The following is a 12,869-nucleotide window of genomic DNA, read 5'->3' on the forward strand; positions in this document are numbered from 1 at the left end:
GCAGAAAATATGCAATAATATTTAAATTTTTAGGTTAGGTTAGGTTAGGTTAGTCTGGTAGGCCTGCAGGCCACGCATAGACCAGTTATGGTCCTTTGCGATACCAGAATGGAGTGCCTTTACGTGTTCCCTGAGTAGTAGTCATCGTTCAGGATGCCTGCGCCTGTCGTGAATTTTAATAGTTTATGAGGCTTCACTGACGATATCTCCTCTAACTTATCGTACTGTGGGGCCCCTAAGTACCTAAAACGCTGTCTCGCTAACGCAGGACATACGTACAAGAGATGCTCCACTGTTTCCTTGGTGCCCCGCTCTTGACATTTTCTGCATTCCTCCCGTTCTGACAGCCCCATTTTATAGGCATGTGCCGCTACAAGGCTGTGACCGGTAAGAATGCCAACCATGGTCCTACAGCCCTTTCTATCGAGCTCCAGTAGGAACCTTGTATATTTTTGATCTACCGCTTTGCACATGACCTTTGCAGTTTTACACCCCGGTAGATCCTTCCAGCGAGATATGATTCTTCTTGCCATGCACCTGTCTATATCATCGTATAGAATGTGCATTTTCCCGTTATTAAGATGGCGATGTCATCCGCATACGCTGTTATCTTGGGAGCTTTGTTTTTAAACTGTTTTAGTAAGTTGTTTACCACTAATGTCCATAAGAGTGGAGATAGCACTCCGCCTTGCGGAGTTCCTCTACAGACTTCCTTGGTCACACTGGCATCATTCCATTCTGCTTTTATCTTTCTAGACATCAAGAGGTTTTTTAACCCACCTTTGTAAGACAGGCTCAACACCCATTGTCTCAATACTTCGCAGTATGGATTCCGTAGACACATTATTGAATACTCCCGAAATGTCCAGGAATGCTCCCAGAGCATATTCCTTGTATTCTAGAGCTTTTTCAATGTTATATACCAATGAATGGAGTGCAGTCTCCACGGATCTGCCTTTTGTATACGCATGTTGCGATTTGGACAAGCTGCCAGGAGGCGCTGTGTCTCTTATATGTGCATCTAGTATTTTCTCCAGCGCCTTCAGAAGGAAAGAGGTTAGACTTATGGGCCTGAACTCTTTCGAGTAGGTTGGATTGTTTTTACCTGCCTTCGGTATGAAAACCACCCTGGCCTCTCTCCATGAGTGCGGTACATAACCAAACCTTAAACATCCTCTGAATATCACTCGCAACCACGGCACGACCAGCTGCATTGCGTTCTTTAGCATGGCTGGAAAGATGCCATCCGTACCGGGAGATTTGTAAGAGTCGGAGGAGCGGATTGCCCATTCTATTTTATGCTCCGTGATTATACACTCGGACAGGATAACAGCAGTATTTCCTTCGTGTGGAGTGTTAACCGGGTTCTTGCATCCCGGAAAGTGTGCGCTAACTAGAACCTCTAAGGAGTCCCTGCAATTCTCCGCCCACTCTCCGTTGTTTCTGCGAACCAGGCCTGGCGAGGGGGGGCTTTTAGATAACAGTTTTCTGAGTCTTGCCACCTCATTTGTTCTTTCAAAGCTGCTACAAAAGTTTTTCCAGGACTGTCGTTTACTCCTGCGCATTAACTTTTTGTAGTCTATTAACAGATCCTTATATTCATTCCAACATTCCTCGCTCTCCGCTAGCTTGGCCAAGTTGAAGATTTTCCTTACACTGCGTCTACACGATTCGAGCTCCTTGTTCCACCAAGGGGGTCTCGTTTTGCGTTTGGGCCGCAGCATAGGACAAGCGGAATGATAAGCTTTAGTAAGAGTGCTACAGAAGAGATTCACACCCTCCTCTAACTCTTGTGGAGAGTTGAACACGCACGGTCTAAGTCTTTTACCAAACAGTATTTGTCGGTAACGTACCCAGTTTGTAATTCTGGGGTTTCTTCTAGCCTCAAGTCTAGCTTTAACCCCCTTTCTAATAGAGAAATGTATATATCTATGGTGAGAGAATGACGGTGTACTTAGCACTCTCCAGTTCTCAACCGTTGTACCACTACTGGTGTAAAGTGTAAAGTTGGTCCTATATACGTAGGTTCCTCCCCCCGGTTCCTCACTAGACTACTCATTAATATAAAGTTTAATGGGGACTCACATCTTGCATTGATATCTCGGCTTCCCCAAATCGTGTGGTGCGCGTTAGCGTCAGCCCCAACTACCAGCGACTGTTTCCTTCTGCTGGATGTAGCCACAAGCCTCTGGAGTTCTGCAGTCGTTGCATGTTCCGGGTCTACCACGAGAGGTATCACCACCTTCGCTCTGGGAACCGACGGAATGCTGCTCCGATCCACAATCTCGAGTTTTGCGCCCTTCCACAGGTTTGGAAGCGTTCTCACTGCTTCCTTCACCCATGTCAGCGACGGGTCGTCCTTACATTTAAGGATTTTGACGCCACAAAGCCACCCCGCTCCATCAAACGTTGGCATTGGTGCGCTGGGATCGGCGTCCATCTTCGAGAAGAGCCCTTCTAGTAGCTTCATTTCGACTACTTTCCACCGCTCCTGCGACATCTGTCCCAGCGGGTTACTGCGGTCAATGAGAGCCACGATCAAGTGTCGCTTTGCCACCTCATTAGCTGCCGCCGCTGCTCTGGACGTTGTCGGCTTGTCGTCCGCTCGCTTGACTTTTGGCTTCTCAGTCTCGTCTTTTGTCTTTCTTTTCTTTGTTGGCGCTTTCGGTTCGCTCTTTGTCGACCGTTGCCTCTTCTCAGCAATATGCTCCTCGATACGGTTAGCAAATGCTGAGTTCGAGGCACTGCACCAACTACGTGAGGCAAAGTGCGTTCGGCCGCTTTTCCCTCCTCTCTGGCACAAGCCAACCGTTTCAACTCCTCTTCACTCAGGTTGGACTTGCCTTCGAGTCGGTTACAAATGCCGACCGCCGCCTTGTATCTCGATTTGGCTTTCAACCCCTCCTTGCTGGGCTTCTTCCGGGGCCCTCTCTTGTTGCCAGAGTTGGAATCCTCGGTCAAATCCCGCGGAGAGCGAAGAAGCTGTTCTTCTTTGTCCGTATTTATGCTCACAGCGCTTTCTGGGTCCGAATCTTCATGGATTGCGGAACCCGCGCGCTGCAGAGCTGGTCTGGCAATAGCATTACAACCACCGCAACCTGCTCCCGTTGCAGTGGAGGTGTGGCCGCTGGCGACACAGCTTGAAAAGTCGTCCTCCATTTTGAGTTTTTGTATTCGGGGGTCTCTACCCCTAGCGTTTTATATCTACCGCCAGGTACCTCACTGGCAATGGCTGATGTACTCACGCCTCCACCGCCCTATGAGGATACATTTAGAGCATTCCAACATATGATGATGGATGTGGAGTACATCAGCCTTAGCTAGATGGCGCCTGCCTGCACTGCCGTGACTTAGCTTGTCATAGACCGCTTGAGACCCCAGCAGTGCAGGCATCGACACCCATTGCCCAGTCGACACCCGCGCGGAGGATATAGCCAAGAGGAATTTTTGTCGACTTAAATTTTTAATTTACACCTAAATATATAATCGAAACCTAATTTTGGTTACAAAACGCCTTTATAAAAAATTACATGTAGCATACATTTAGGCGCTGCATTCGGTACTTTGTTACTATGTTAATAATTTTACTAATTTAAAAAGTAAACGATTCAACTTGTAATATCCACTATAACTTTTAGTTTCCACCTATGTGTAGACTTAAAATATCATCACAACTCATCCATCATATCTGCGTTTAGAATACATTTAAACACTCAACATAGTAATTAGACAATAGAAATGCGCAATGTCATGCGACTTAATGATTTTGCATTGCAAACAGGTTGTTAAAATGGCATTAGCATGCAAATTTGTTGTAAGAAATAGCAAAGGTACAAACATTATAAAACAAATATAGTCTACTTTCAGGCAGCAATGCTGGCTAAGACAAGAAAATGAAATAAGGTAAAAAAATATAAAAATATGCAAGTTAGGGTTTTCACGTTAAAAAATGACAATACGAAATGTAAATATGGAAACTGCCGACTAAATTATTTAGAGCGGAAATTATTGCATTATTTTCGGCATAGAAGCATGTTATCATGATGATTGCTGAAAAATGTACAGTAATATTCTATCTGAGATTTTTTTTCATTTTTATTCAAATGAAAAATACTTTAAGCCAAGCTAACTTTTATACTTCTTATTGTGTATATAGTCTAATTTTCGCCGTTTTTGATACATTTTCAACTTAATATACGCATTTTATTGGGACTCTAATCAGAGAATAACGAAATTATAAATATGACCCGTGCATTAAAGACAGCAAGCAAGAGGTAGTTTCTTCATTTTTTAAAGTATACCTTTAGGGGCAAAAGATAAGTGTAGTAAACTGTTATTCTAGTAATTCTCATAAATTATATAATTATATAGCAAATATTCATATTAAGCGCCCTGAGTTATGCTATTGATATAAAAAATATGTTTTAGGATATTTACTGTACTAACTTATTTTGCATTTTTTAGTTTTTGTGAGCCAAGGTAACTTAAACTATATGGAATTGTATTTGAAATTTATTATTTTATAAAATTTAAAAATAAGAGCTTCACCTAAAGGTATGCTTCTATTTTTGAATGAAATAATATACATTTAAGGCAAATCGTGTTTATGTGTTGTTGAATTTTTTTTTTCGATGTTCACAGTGTTTACAACAAACTTTCGCACTCAGTGCTCCTAAAAAATTTATACAATCAATTATTTTAATTAGCTTAGTTTTTAATTTTTCAAAATTTCACATTTCATCAACAAAATGCTTCGAATATAGCAAAAACATTATCTAATTCATCATTTACGCTAAAAAAATTTTGCCGCCTCAAAGTAGGTCAGAATTTTACCAGTTTTTTTGCTGTAAACATATACCTTGGCATAAACGTGGCAAACATTGAAGTGCATTTCATAAACGTACAAAGTTTGGAGCAATTAAAATTGCAAGGCTTTCCATATACAAAAAGGTATAAAAAGGACACATTTTCAATAGTCACTTTAAAAAGTAAATCCTTTTGCGAGTGCAAATATACGCAGGGGCATGGGAAAGCGGCTTAAATTGCACTAACTACGTAGCAACTGCTTCACAGGCACTTAATTATCTATACACGGTGTATCAACTAAGCGTTGTTATCCAAACCTAAATTGACTGAAAACCAGAAAACAAAAAAAGAAGCACAAAGAGGTGGCAACAAAATGACAAAGTTTAGCATTTCGAACATTTCGTTTACTATTTTACAACGCCGGACGTAATGAAGTGTGAGAGCGAGATACATAGTATAGCTGCTGTATATACTAGTGTCAACTATATTTCGGTTTGGGCTAGTGGACAGAACATTATCAGTAGAGTTTCCGGCTGGACGGCGACACTCATTACAGCCTGCTATGTAATTTTAATTAAGCCGGCATAGACGTAGTGTTGAACCAAAAAAATCTATATTAAAAATAAAAATAATTTTAAGCTAAATTAAAGTAAGACCAAACGACTACTTGGGTATCATCTATAGTATGACTGTTAAAGTTCTAAAAAACTTTGCCTTTGACAAAATGTTCGAAAATTGTTTGGCATGCTCTCGTTAAAGTTAAGGATAGTAGTAAGTAAATGTAGATTTTCGTACGAAAAAGGTTGTCGAAATACACGAAAGTATGCTAAATATTAAAAATTATAAATATACATATGTACATGGATTAGTTAGTCTCAGTTAGGTGTAGCTTCGTGTAATTTAATTTGTAATTATTAGGCACAATGGCTTTCACTATAAACACCACTCATAATTGTAAAGTTTTTTTCCTAAATGAACTATATCTGTTGACCCCTGAAAGTATGCTGTACTAAACACTTTCATTTCACTTGAAATTATGGAAAATTCTTACTATTTTTAATATTCAATAATTATTCAAAAAATATATAAATTCGTGAATTCTCAAACCCTAAAGGTATACTGTGCCGAGTAGTAAATGCAGTTATTTATTCACAGAAATTTATAAAGGGAACAAATAGGCATCCTGTTAACTCTGTTTGGAACTCAATTCCTATTTCATATTTGATATTTGCTTGCATTAGCTGCAATAATAAAATAATATTCCATACGTTTTAAAGGCGCTTTATTATACGCATTCTCTTTTCCTTTCCACTACTATTCTTTCAACATACTATAGATATTTATTCACACAGCCTCTCGCATTACATTTTAGTCAATGTCTTCCTTACGCTTAATTTGCATTGTATCCTTGACAATTGCGCCCGGATATTTTCACCGGAACAAATAAAAATATTCAAATGAAGTTCAGAGCGCACAAGTCGCGAACAATTGTCACAGCGCACTAATGAGCAGCGCGGTGCCACAGTGAAATGGATACGCACATTTATGCCTGAACTCAATTTGCGACATAGCGACGGTTGGATAGAATAAATATATACACCGATATTACGCTGTCCCCGTTCTACAACAATCACACCCGTGAGAATAGTAAATAAATACGGCTGGGTATCGATAAGGCCGTGAATTCTAATGAGTTGTAAATAAATACATTTGCGTACTTTTTATGCGCCTGTTCGGGGAAGTTTAAAATGCGAGAAGTCTAAAGAACCTTAAAGAAGATTTCGATGTTAAATTTATTACTCAGAGTTTGAAGATTTGTTAAGTTTAAGTAGTTAAAGATCTGGAGTTTAATGTATTTGATATTTAATATTTGATTATTATCAGAACTGAAATCGTCGGAACTAATTTTTTATATTGAGAAATTCAGTATCTTTAAAATTAAAAAAAAAAAATATTAAAATAACTACGCCATATTTGTAGAATACTATTTAACTACTCACACATTCTTACAAAGTTTTCTTTATTGCCTCCCACACACAACCTCGAATTTAGAATCACTTCGTAAGCGTAATGCAAATAAGATTAACTTATTTGACACAAATTTAATTTGAACTCAGTTTCCACGACATTCCAATGGTATAATAACAATAGCATTTTGCATATGAAATGGTAAAAGTAGCTTCGTACGACAACCAACAAGGCATCCAGAGGAGATAGTAAGACACAAAGAGAGGCTTATATTTGAATGAACAAAAAATACTGAAAATACCTAAAAGAAATGCGCTAAACAGCTGACTGAGGTAAACCCTGCAAATAACAACAAAAGCATTAGCACGCTGTCTTTTATACGCTTGACAGTGGGTACGAACAAAATGCGACTTCGAATTGCACTCACACAAAATTGTTGCCTACATCTAGAGGCAAAGCACCAAAATTTCATTCAGGTGGTATAGACGACGCATTTTTTAACTCATTTTCGTTTCGGTTACGAGCAGCTTAAAAGTTTTGCGACAAACACAGCAATTTTTGCTCGCCAACCTATTTAAAAGGGAGTCACCCAAATATGTCCAAGTTGCCAAAAAGAGAATTTAATTGTGTCGGAGAATTAATGCAAAAAGAATTTACATTCAAAAAAGAAAAGCGAAAATTTCGCGATGGCGACACTGTTGTGGAATTTTAACTTGTCATTGCCCTCGGTATTTACAATTTTTTTCCAAAAATATATTTTTTTTCGCTTTTCTTTCTCACTGTTGTGGCTAATATTGAATAGAATTTTTGTCGTGCTTTAAACAGACATAGACTCCGTGCAAGCTGTAACTTGAGTAAAAATTGAGATATCTTAATGAAACTTGGAAAACATGTTCCTTGGGACCATGCTTTCGAAAATGAGCAAAATCGGTCCACTGCCACGCCCACAAAATGGCGAAAGCCAAAAACACATAAAGTGTCATAACTAAGCCATAAATAAAGCTATATCAGTAAAATTTGGAATAAAGGATCGCACTAGGAAGGGGCATATTTGGATGTAATTTGTTTGGAGTAGAGGGCGTGGCCCCGCCCCCAAATCGGTTATTTGTATATATCTCACAAACCAATGAAGCTGTATAAACCAAACTTTCTGCAGTCGATTCTCTTACGTTCTCCACCACACACCATGAAAATAGTTGAAATCGAATAATAACCACGCCCACCTCCCATACAAAGGTTAGGTTGAAAATTACTAAAAGTGGGTTAACTCACTAACGAAAAACGTCAGAAACACTAAATTTCACATAAAAAATGGCAGATGAAAGCTGCACTCAGTTTTTTTTACAAAATGGAAAATGGGCGTGGCGTCGCCCACTTATGGGTCAAAAACCATATCTCAGGAACTACTCGACCGATTTCAATGAAACTTGGTTTGTACTGGTTTCGTTACATCCCAATGATATGTTGTGAAAATAGGCGACTTCACTAAAATTTTTAGGTTATTTAAAAGCTACAAGCATAATTTTAGGCGCTAAAATTAGATATTTTCCAGAAATTATTTTTATTAGAAGTTATTTAGAGTTTATATTTAAAAATTTCGTAAAAATATCAATAGATGCAATAAAAAATAGCTATATTTTAAAACTCCCAAATTTAATAAATTGTATTTGAGATCAAAAATTTGTGTTGCAAAATTCATAGCGGCAAATTGTTTTAAAAAAAAAAAACACACATATTTAAAGCTTACATACTCCTACATACATATAAAAATTCTTTCTACAGTGCTAAGCCACTTTTCTTTCCGATTTTTTTAACGCAGACCGTTCAGCTTCAATATATTAAGTAGCTTGAAATACAGAAATATTTCATAACCTAAACATAAATTTATGTGTTTATATTTATCAAATTTTTTCATATTTTTAAAACAATTTTTAAAATACTCAAAATAACCGCAAAACCACATATATTCATTTGAAAAGTCCACATATTTGTCAACTGTAGAATGCGCAGTAAATAAAGGATTAGAAAATTCGTTTATTTTTTAATTTTTAAACCCATACATTTAGGCTGCGATACCATATATATTTGTTTAAAGCTCACAACATAAATATGTGGTATTAGCAGCAGCTGTAAGCAAAAAAGGAATAAAAATATTTTTTTTTTATACTTTTAGGCTTCAGATAAAGAATTTCAGATGAAATATTCATTTCTTCTTAAAGGATTAAATACAATTTACGTTATTTGAAGTGCTTAAAAAAATAATATTAACTTCAAATTTAAATATGTATAAAGTGCGAACACTACATTGAAGCACACAAAATGTTATAAAATATTACATAAACCTTATCAATTTTATGAAGTTCTATTGAAAATTTGTGGAAATTCCTACTTTACAAAATCCTTGAATACTTTTTGAGCATTTTAATAATTATACAACTTTCCAAGAAAGTAAAATTGAAATTACATAAAATTTTCAACGAAAATATTTCTAAAAAGTTTGTTGCCAACAAACTTTATTCAGCTTATATGCTTTTAGGCGTTACACTGTTATTTCGCGCTTACTCTTTCGAAGCTATTTTTTCACTGTTAAAATATTACACAGAAGATGTTGTGTAAAAAAGCGCCTTAAGCTAGACAAAATTACGCAGATGCGTAATTTATCCTGTATTTATACCAAAAATAATATAGTATTTCAATTTCTATATTTATATGAGTAGAAACTCTTATGTTCACATTAATTATTTAGTAATAGTATGTACATTTTTATTTTTGCTACCTGTTGAAACTTATCCATATTATTTAAGCTTGAAAAGCTTTTGTTGTATTATTATATTGCCTGTATAGCGCCTAGAAATATTCTTGCTCAAAGGGATTATTATTTTTTTCTTCTCTTTAAGTACACGTGTGTTTCTTTTTTCACGGAGATATGTTAATTACTAGTTTTACCTAAGCTACTTGTATTAAATTAAATCTTCGCGCAAATATAATATTTTCCGGAATTAAAAAGCATTTGCTGTCACACCTTTATTGTAAGTTAGACTACTTATTGGCTTAAGAGGCAATTAGAAACATTCTTTTCCCTCGCATTGCTTTATGTAACTACTTGTGGATTAAAAAATTAGTTGACCATTTCAAAGGAATTATGTATTAATATATTCTGTCAGATACCTCAAATCGTACTCAGCAACTTTTACTAAACCTGTCGTACTGTTTCGTCTACGTCATCCCAATAAATAAGCCATTGAAGTCGATTTGTTGTACGTTAAACTGACTCAACTTGGCTACGGCCAATACAATGCAATACAATTATTTCAAAATCAAACCGAAATCTTATAAGCTTAACTGACTGACGCTGAGTAAGTCACATTTTCAGAAAAATGGGGACCTAGAGATTTTCCAGTACAAATAACACCGATTTGAACCACCTCAAAATGCTCTTACTGCACCTCTGTCCTATTTGAGGAAGTAGATCTGTAGACAGTTTGTTATACTCTCTTGTATATCAGAGCTAGTTATCGAACAAAAGACTGCATAAAAAAATCTTCTCTCATGAGAATGTAATGTGGCTACAATTTGACAAAAATTAATACACAATAAAAACAAAAACTTAAATATTACAAAGTTCAATCTAATATTATACTATATTAGATTAGATTAAGTTTCAAATAAACAAATTTCACAGCTCAAAAATCACAGTTATCAATACATAATCAAAAAGCTCAGTTACCCCTATTGAGCGCCTAAATGTATGCTTATCAGATTTTAAAACATCCAAAAAAGAAGTGAAGAAATACATTTAGGTACATATAAAGGGTGATTTTTTAAGAGCTTGATAACTTTTTTTAAAAAAAAAACGCATAAAATTTGCAAAATCTCATCGTTTCTTTATTTGAAACGTTAGATTGGTTCATGACATTTACTTTTTGAAGATAATTTCATTTAAATGTTGACCGCGGCTGCGTCTTAGGTGGTCCATTCGGAAAGTCCAATTTTGGGCAACTTTTTCGAGCATTTCGGCCGGAATAGCCCGAATTTCTTCGGAAATGTTGTCTTCCAAAGCTGGAATAGTTGCTGGCTTATTTCTGTAGACTTTAGACTTGACGTAGCCCCACAAAAAATAGTCTAAAGGCGTTAAATCGCATGATCTTGGTGGCCAACTTACGGGTCCATTTCTTGAGATGAATTGTTCTCCGAAGTTTTCCCTCAAAATGGCCATAGAATCGCGAGCTGTGTGGCATGTAGCGCCATCTTGTTGAAACCACATGTCAACCAAGTTCAGTTCTTCCATTTTTGGCAACAAAAAGTTTGTTAGCATCGAACGATAGCGATCGCCATTCACCGTAACGTTGCGTCCAACAGCATCTTTGAAAAAATACGGTCCAATGATTCCACCAGCGTACAAACCACACCAAACAGTGCATTTTTCGGGATGCATGGGCAGTTCTTGAACGGCTTCTGGTTGCTCTTCACCCCAAATGCGGCAATTTTGCTTATTTACGTAGCCATTCAACCAGAAATGAGCCTCATCGCTGAACAAAATTTGTCGATAAAAAACATTTCGAACCGAACACTGATTTTGGTAATAAAATTCAATGATTTGCAAGCGTTGCTCGTTAGTAAGTCTATTCATGATGAAATGTCAAAGCATACTGAGCATCTTTCTCTTTGACACCATGTCTGAAATCCCACGTGATCTGTCAAATACTAATGCATGAAAATCCTAACCTCAAAAAAATCACCCGTTATTAGTAAGAAAAGTGGGTATGTTGGGAGTGTGGAGAAAAGGGTAGCGCCTATGTGTAGGCAAATATTTGGGAAACAAAGTAATTTATATAAAAAGTATGTGTGTCACATAATCAACTGACTTCAAATTAAAGCAGAAAGAACGATGCATATCATGTAGCGGTGGTAGAGGGTGGGAGAGCGCAAATAAGGCAGTGAGAAAGAGTCAACAAACATATAACTATGCATGTGAGTATCTGAGTAGCTATGTTATATGACAAATAAAAACTGGGAAATATGCAAAAATAAAAAGACCGAAAAAGTTTCCCAAAGTTAATTGGTGTAGAATTACACAACAATTTTCGTGAAATGAAATATGAAAATAGCACAGATGTGAAATTTGGTAAATATATACACAAAAAAAACAGACGACTTTCTCATCAGCTCAAACAAAGATGCAATCTACTGATTCCTAATTGGATTATAAATGAAATTTCAGTGCATTGCAACAATAACAATAACCTTTGCTTTTGAGCTTATGTACAAACAATAAAAACCAACAAAGTGCGACAGTTTTGTTGCTAGTTTTTAACTAAATTGTATTAAGGCAATTTGTATCACTTTAACGCAACTTATATCAGATTTTCCCTTAAGTGTATAACTGAGTAATTGTTTGTGCTTCCGCTTCTAAAATTTTGCTACCATGCAATATTAGCTTAATTGAAAGCGAAAATTGCATTAATGGCAAGACGAAAGGGGGGTGTCGTTTTGAAATAAGGAAGTGAGAAAAAATTACCAAAAAAGGAAAATGTTTAAGTGAATAATTGAAATATGGCTACCTTTATCTGAAAGATTTATTATATTTTATTTGGCTATAAGAAGTGCGAAAAGTTCAAAAATTATTTTTTTTTAATTTATCATCTGAAAAAATAGATTAAAGCAATCACTATTGGGGGAAATAATATTATAAAACAATACACCATAAAAAACTATTAGAAAGTACAGTTGTATTTCCTTTTTTTGAAGGATTTTAATTTTAATAAAAAAAATATTTTCATTTTATACTAAAAATAGCTAAATATAAAAAATGCTTGTTTAAAAAAAATAAAATTATAATTTTTATTAATTTTTTTTTTAATATTTTATAAAGAAAATCTCATAAAATATTTTTTTTCTTAAATTTTTTAAGTTTTATAACTTTAATTTTTTAAATTGAGTTTTCAAAATTTATCAAATAAATAGTTTACAACATTCATAATTCATTTTTTTTAGTTTAATTTTCATTACACAATTTTTTTCAAAAACTCACTTTTTGTGATTATTTTTAATGCTAAAAAAATATAGTAAAAAAATAATTTAAATAAAAGGAAATT

Source organism: Zeugodacus cucurbitae, chromosome 5, assembly GCF_028554725.1.
Source record: "Zeugodacus cucurbitae isolate PBARC_wt_2022May chromosome 5, idZeuCucr1.2, whole genome shotgun sequence".
NCBI classification, from domain to species: Eukaryota; Metazoa; Arthropoda; class Insecta; order Diptera; family Tephritidae; genus Zeugodacus; species Zeugodacus cucurbitae.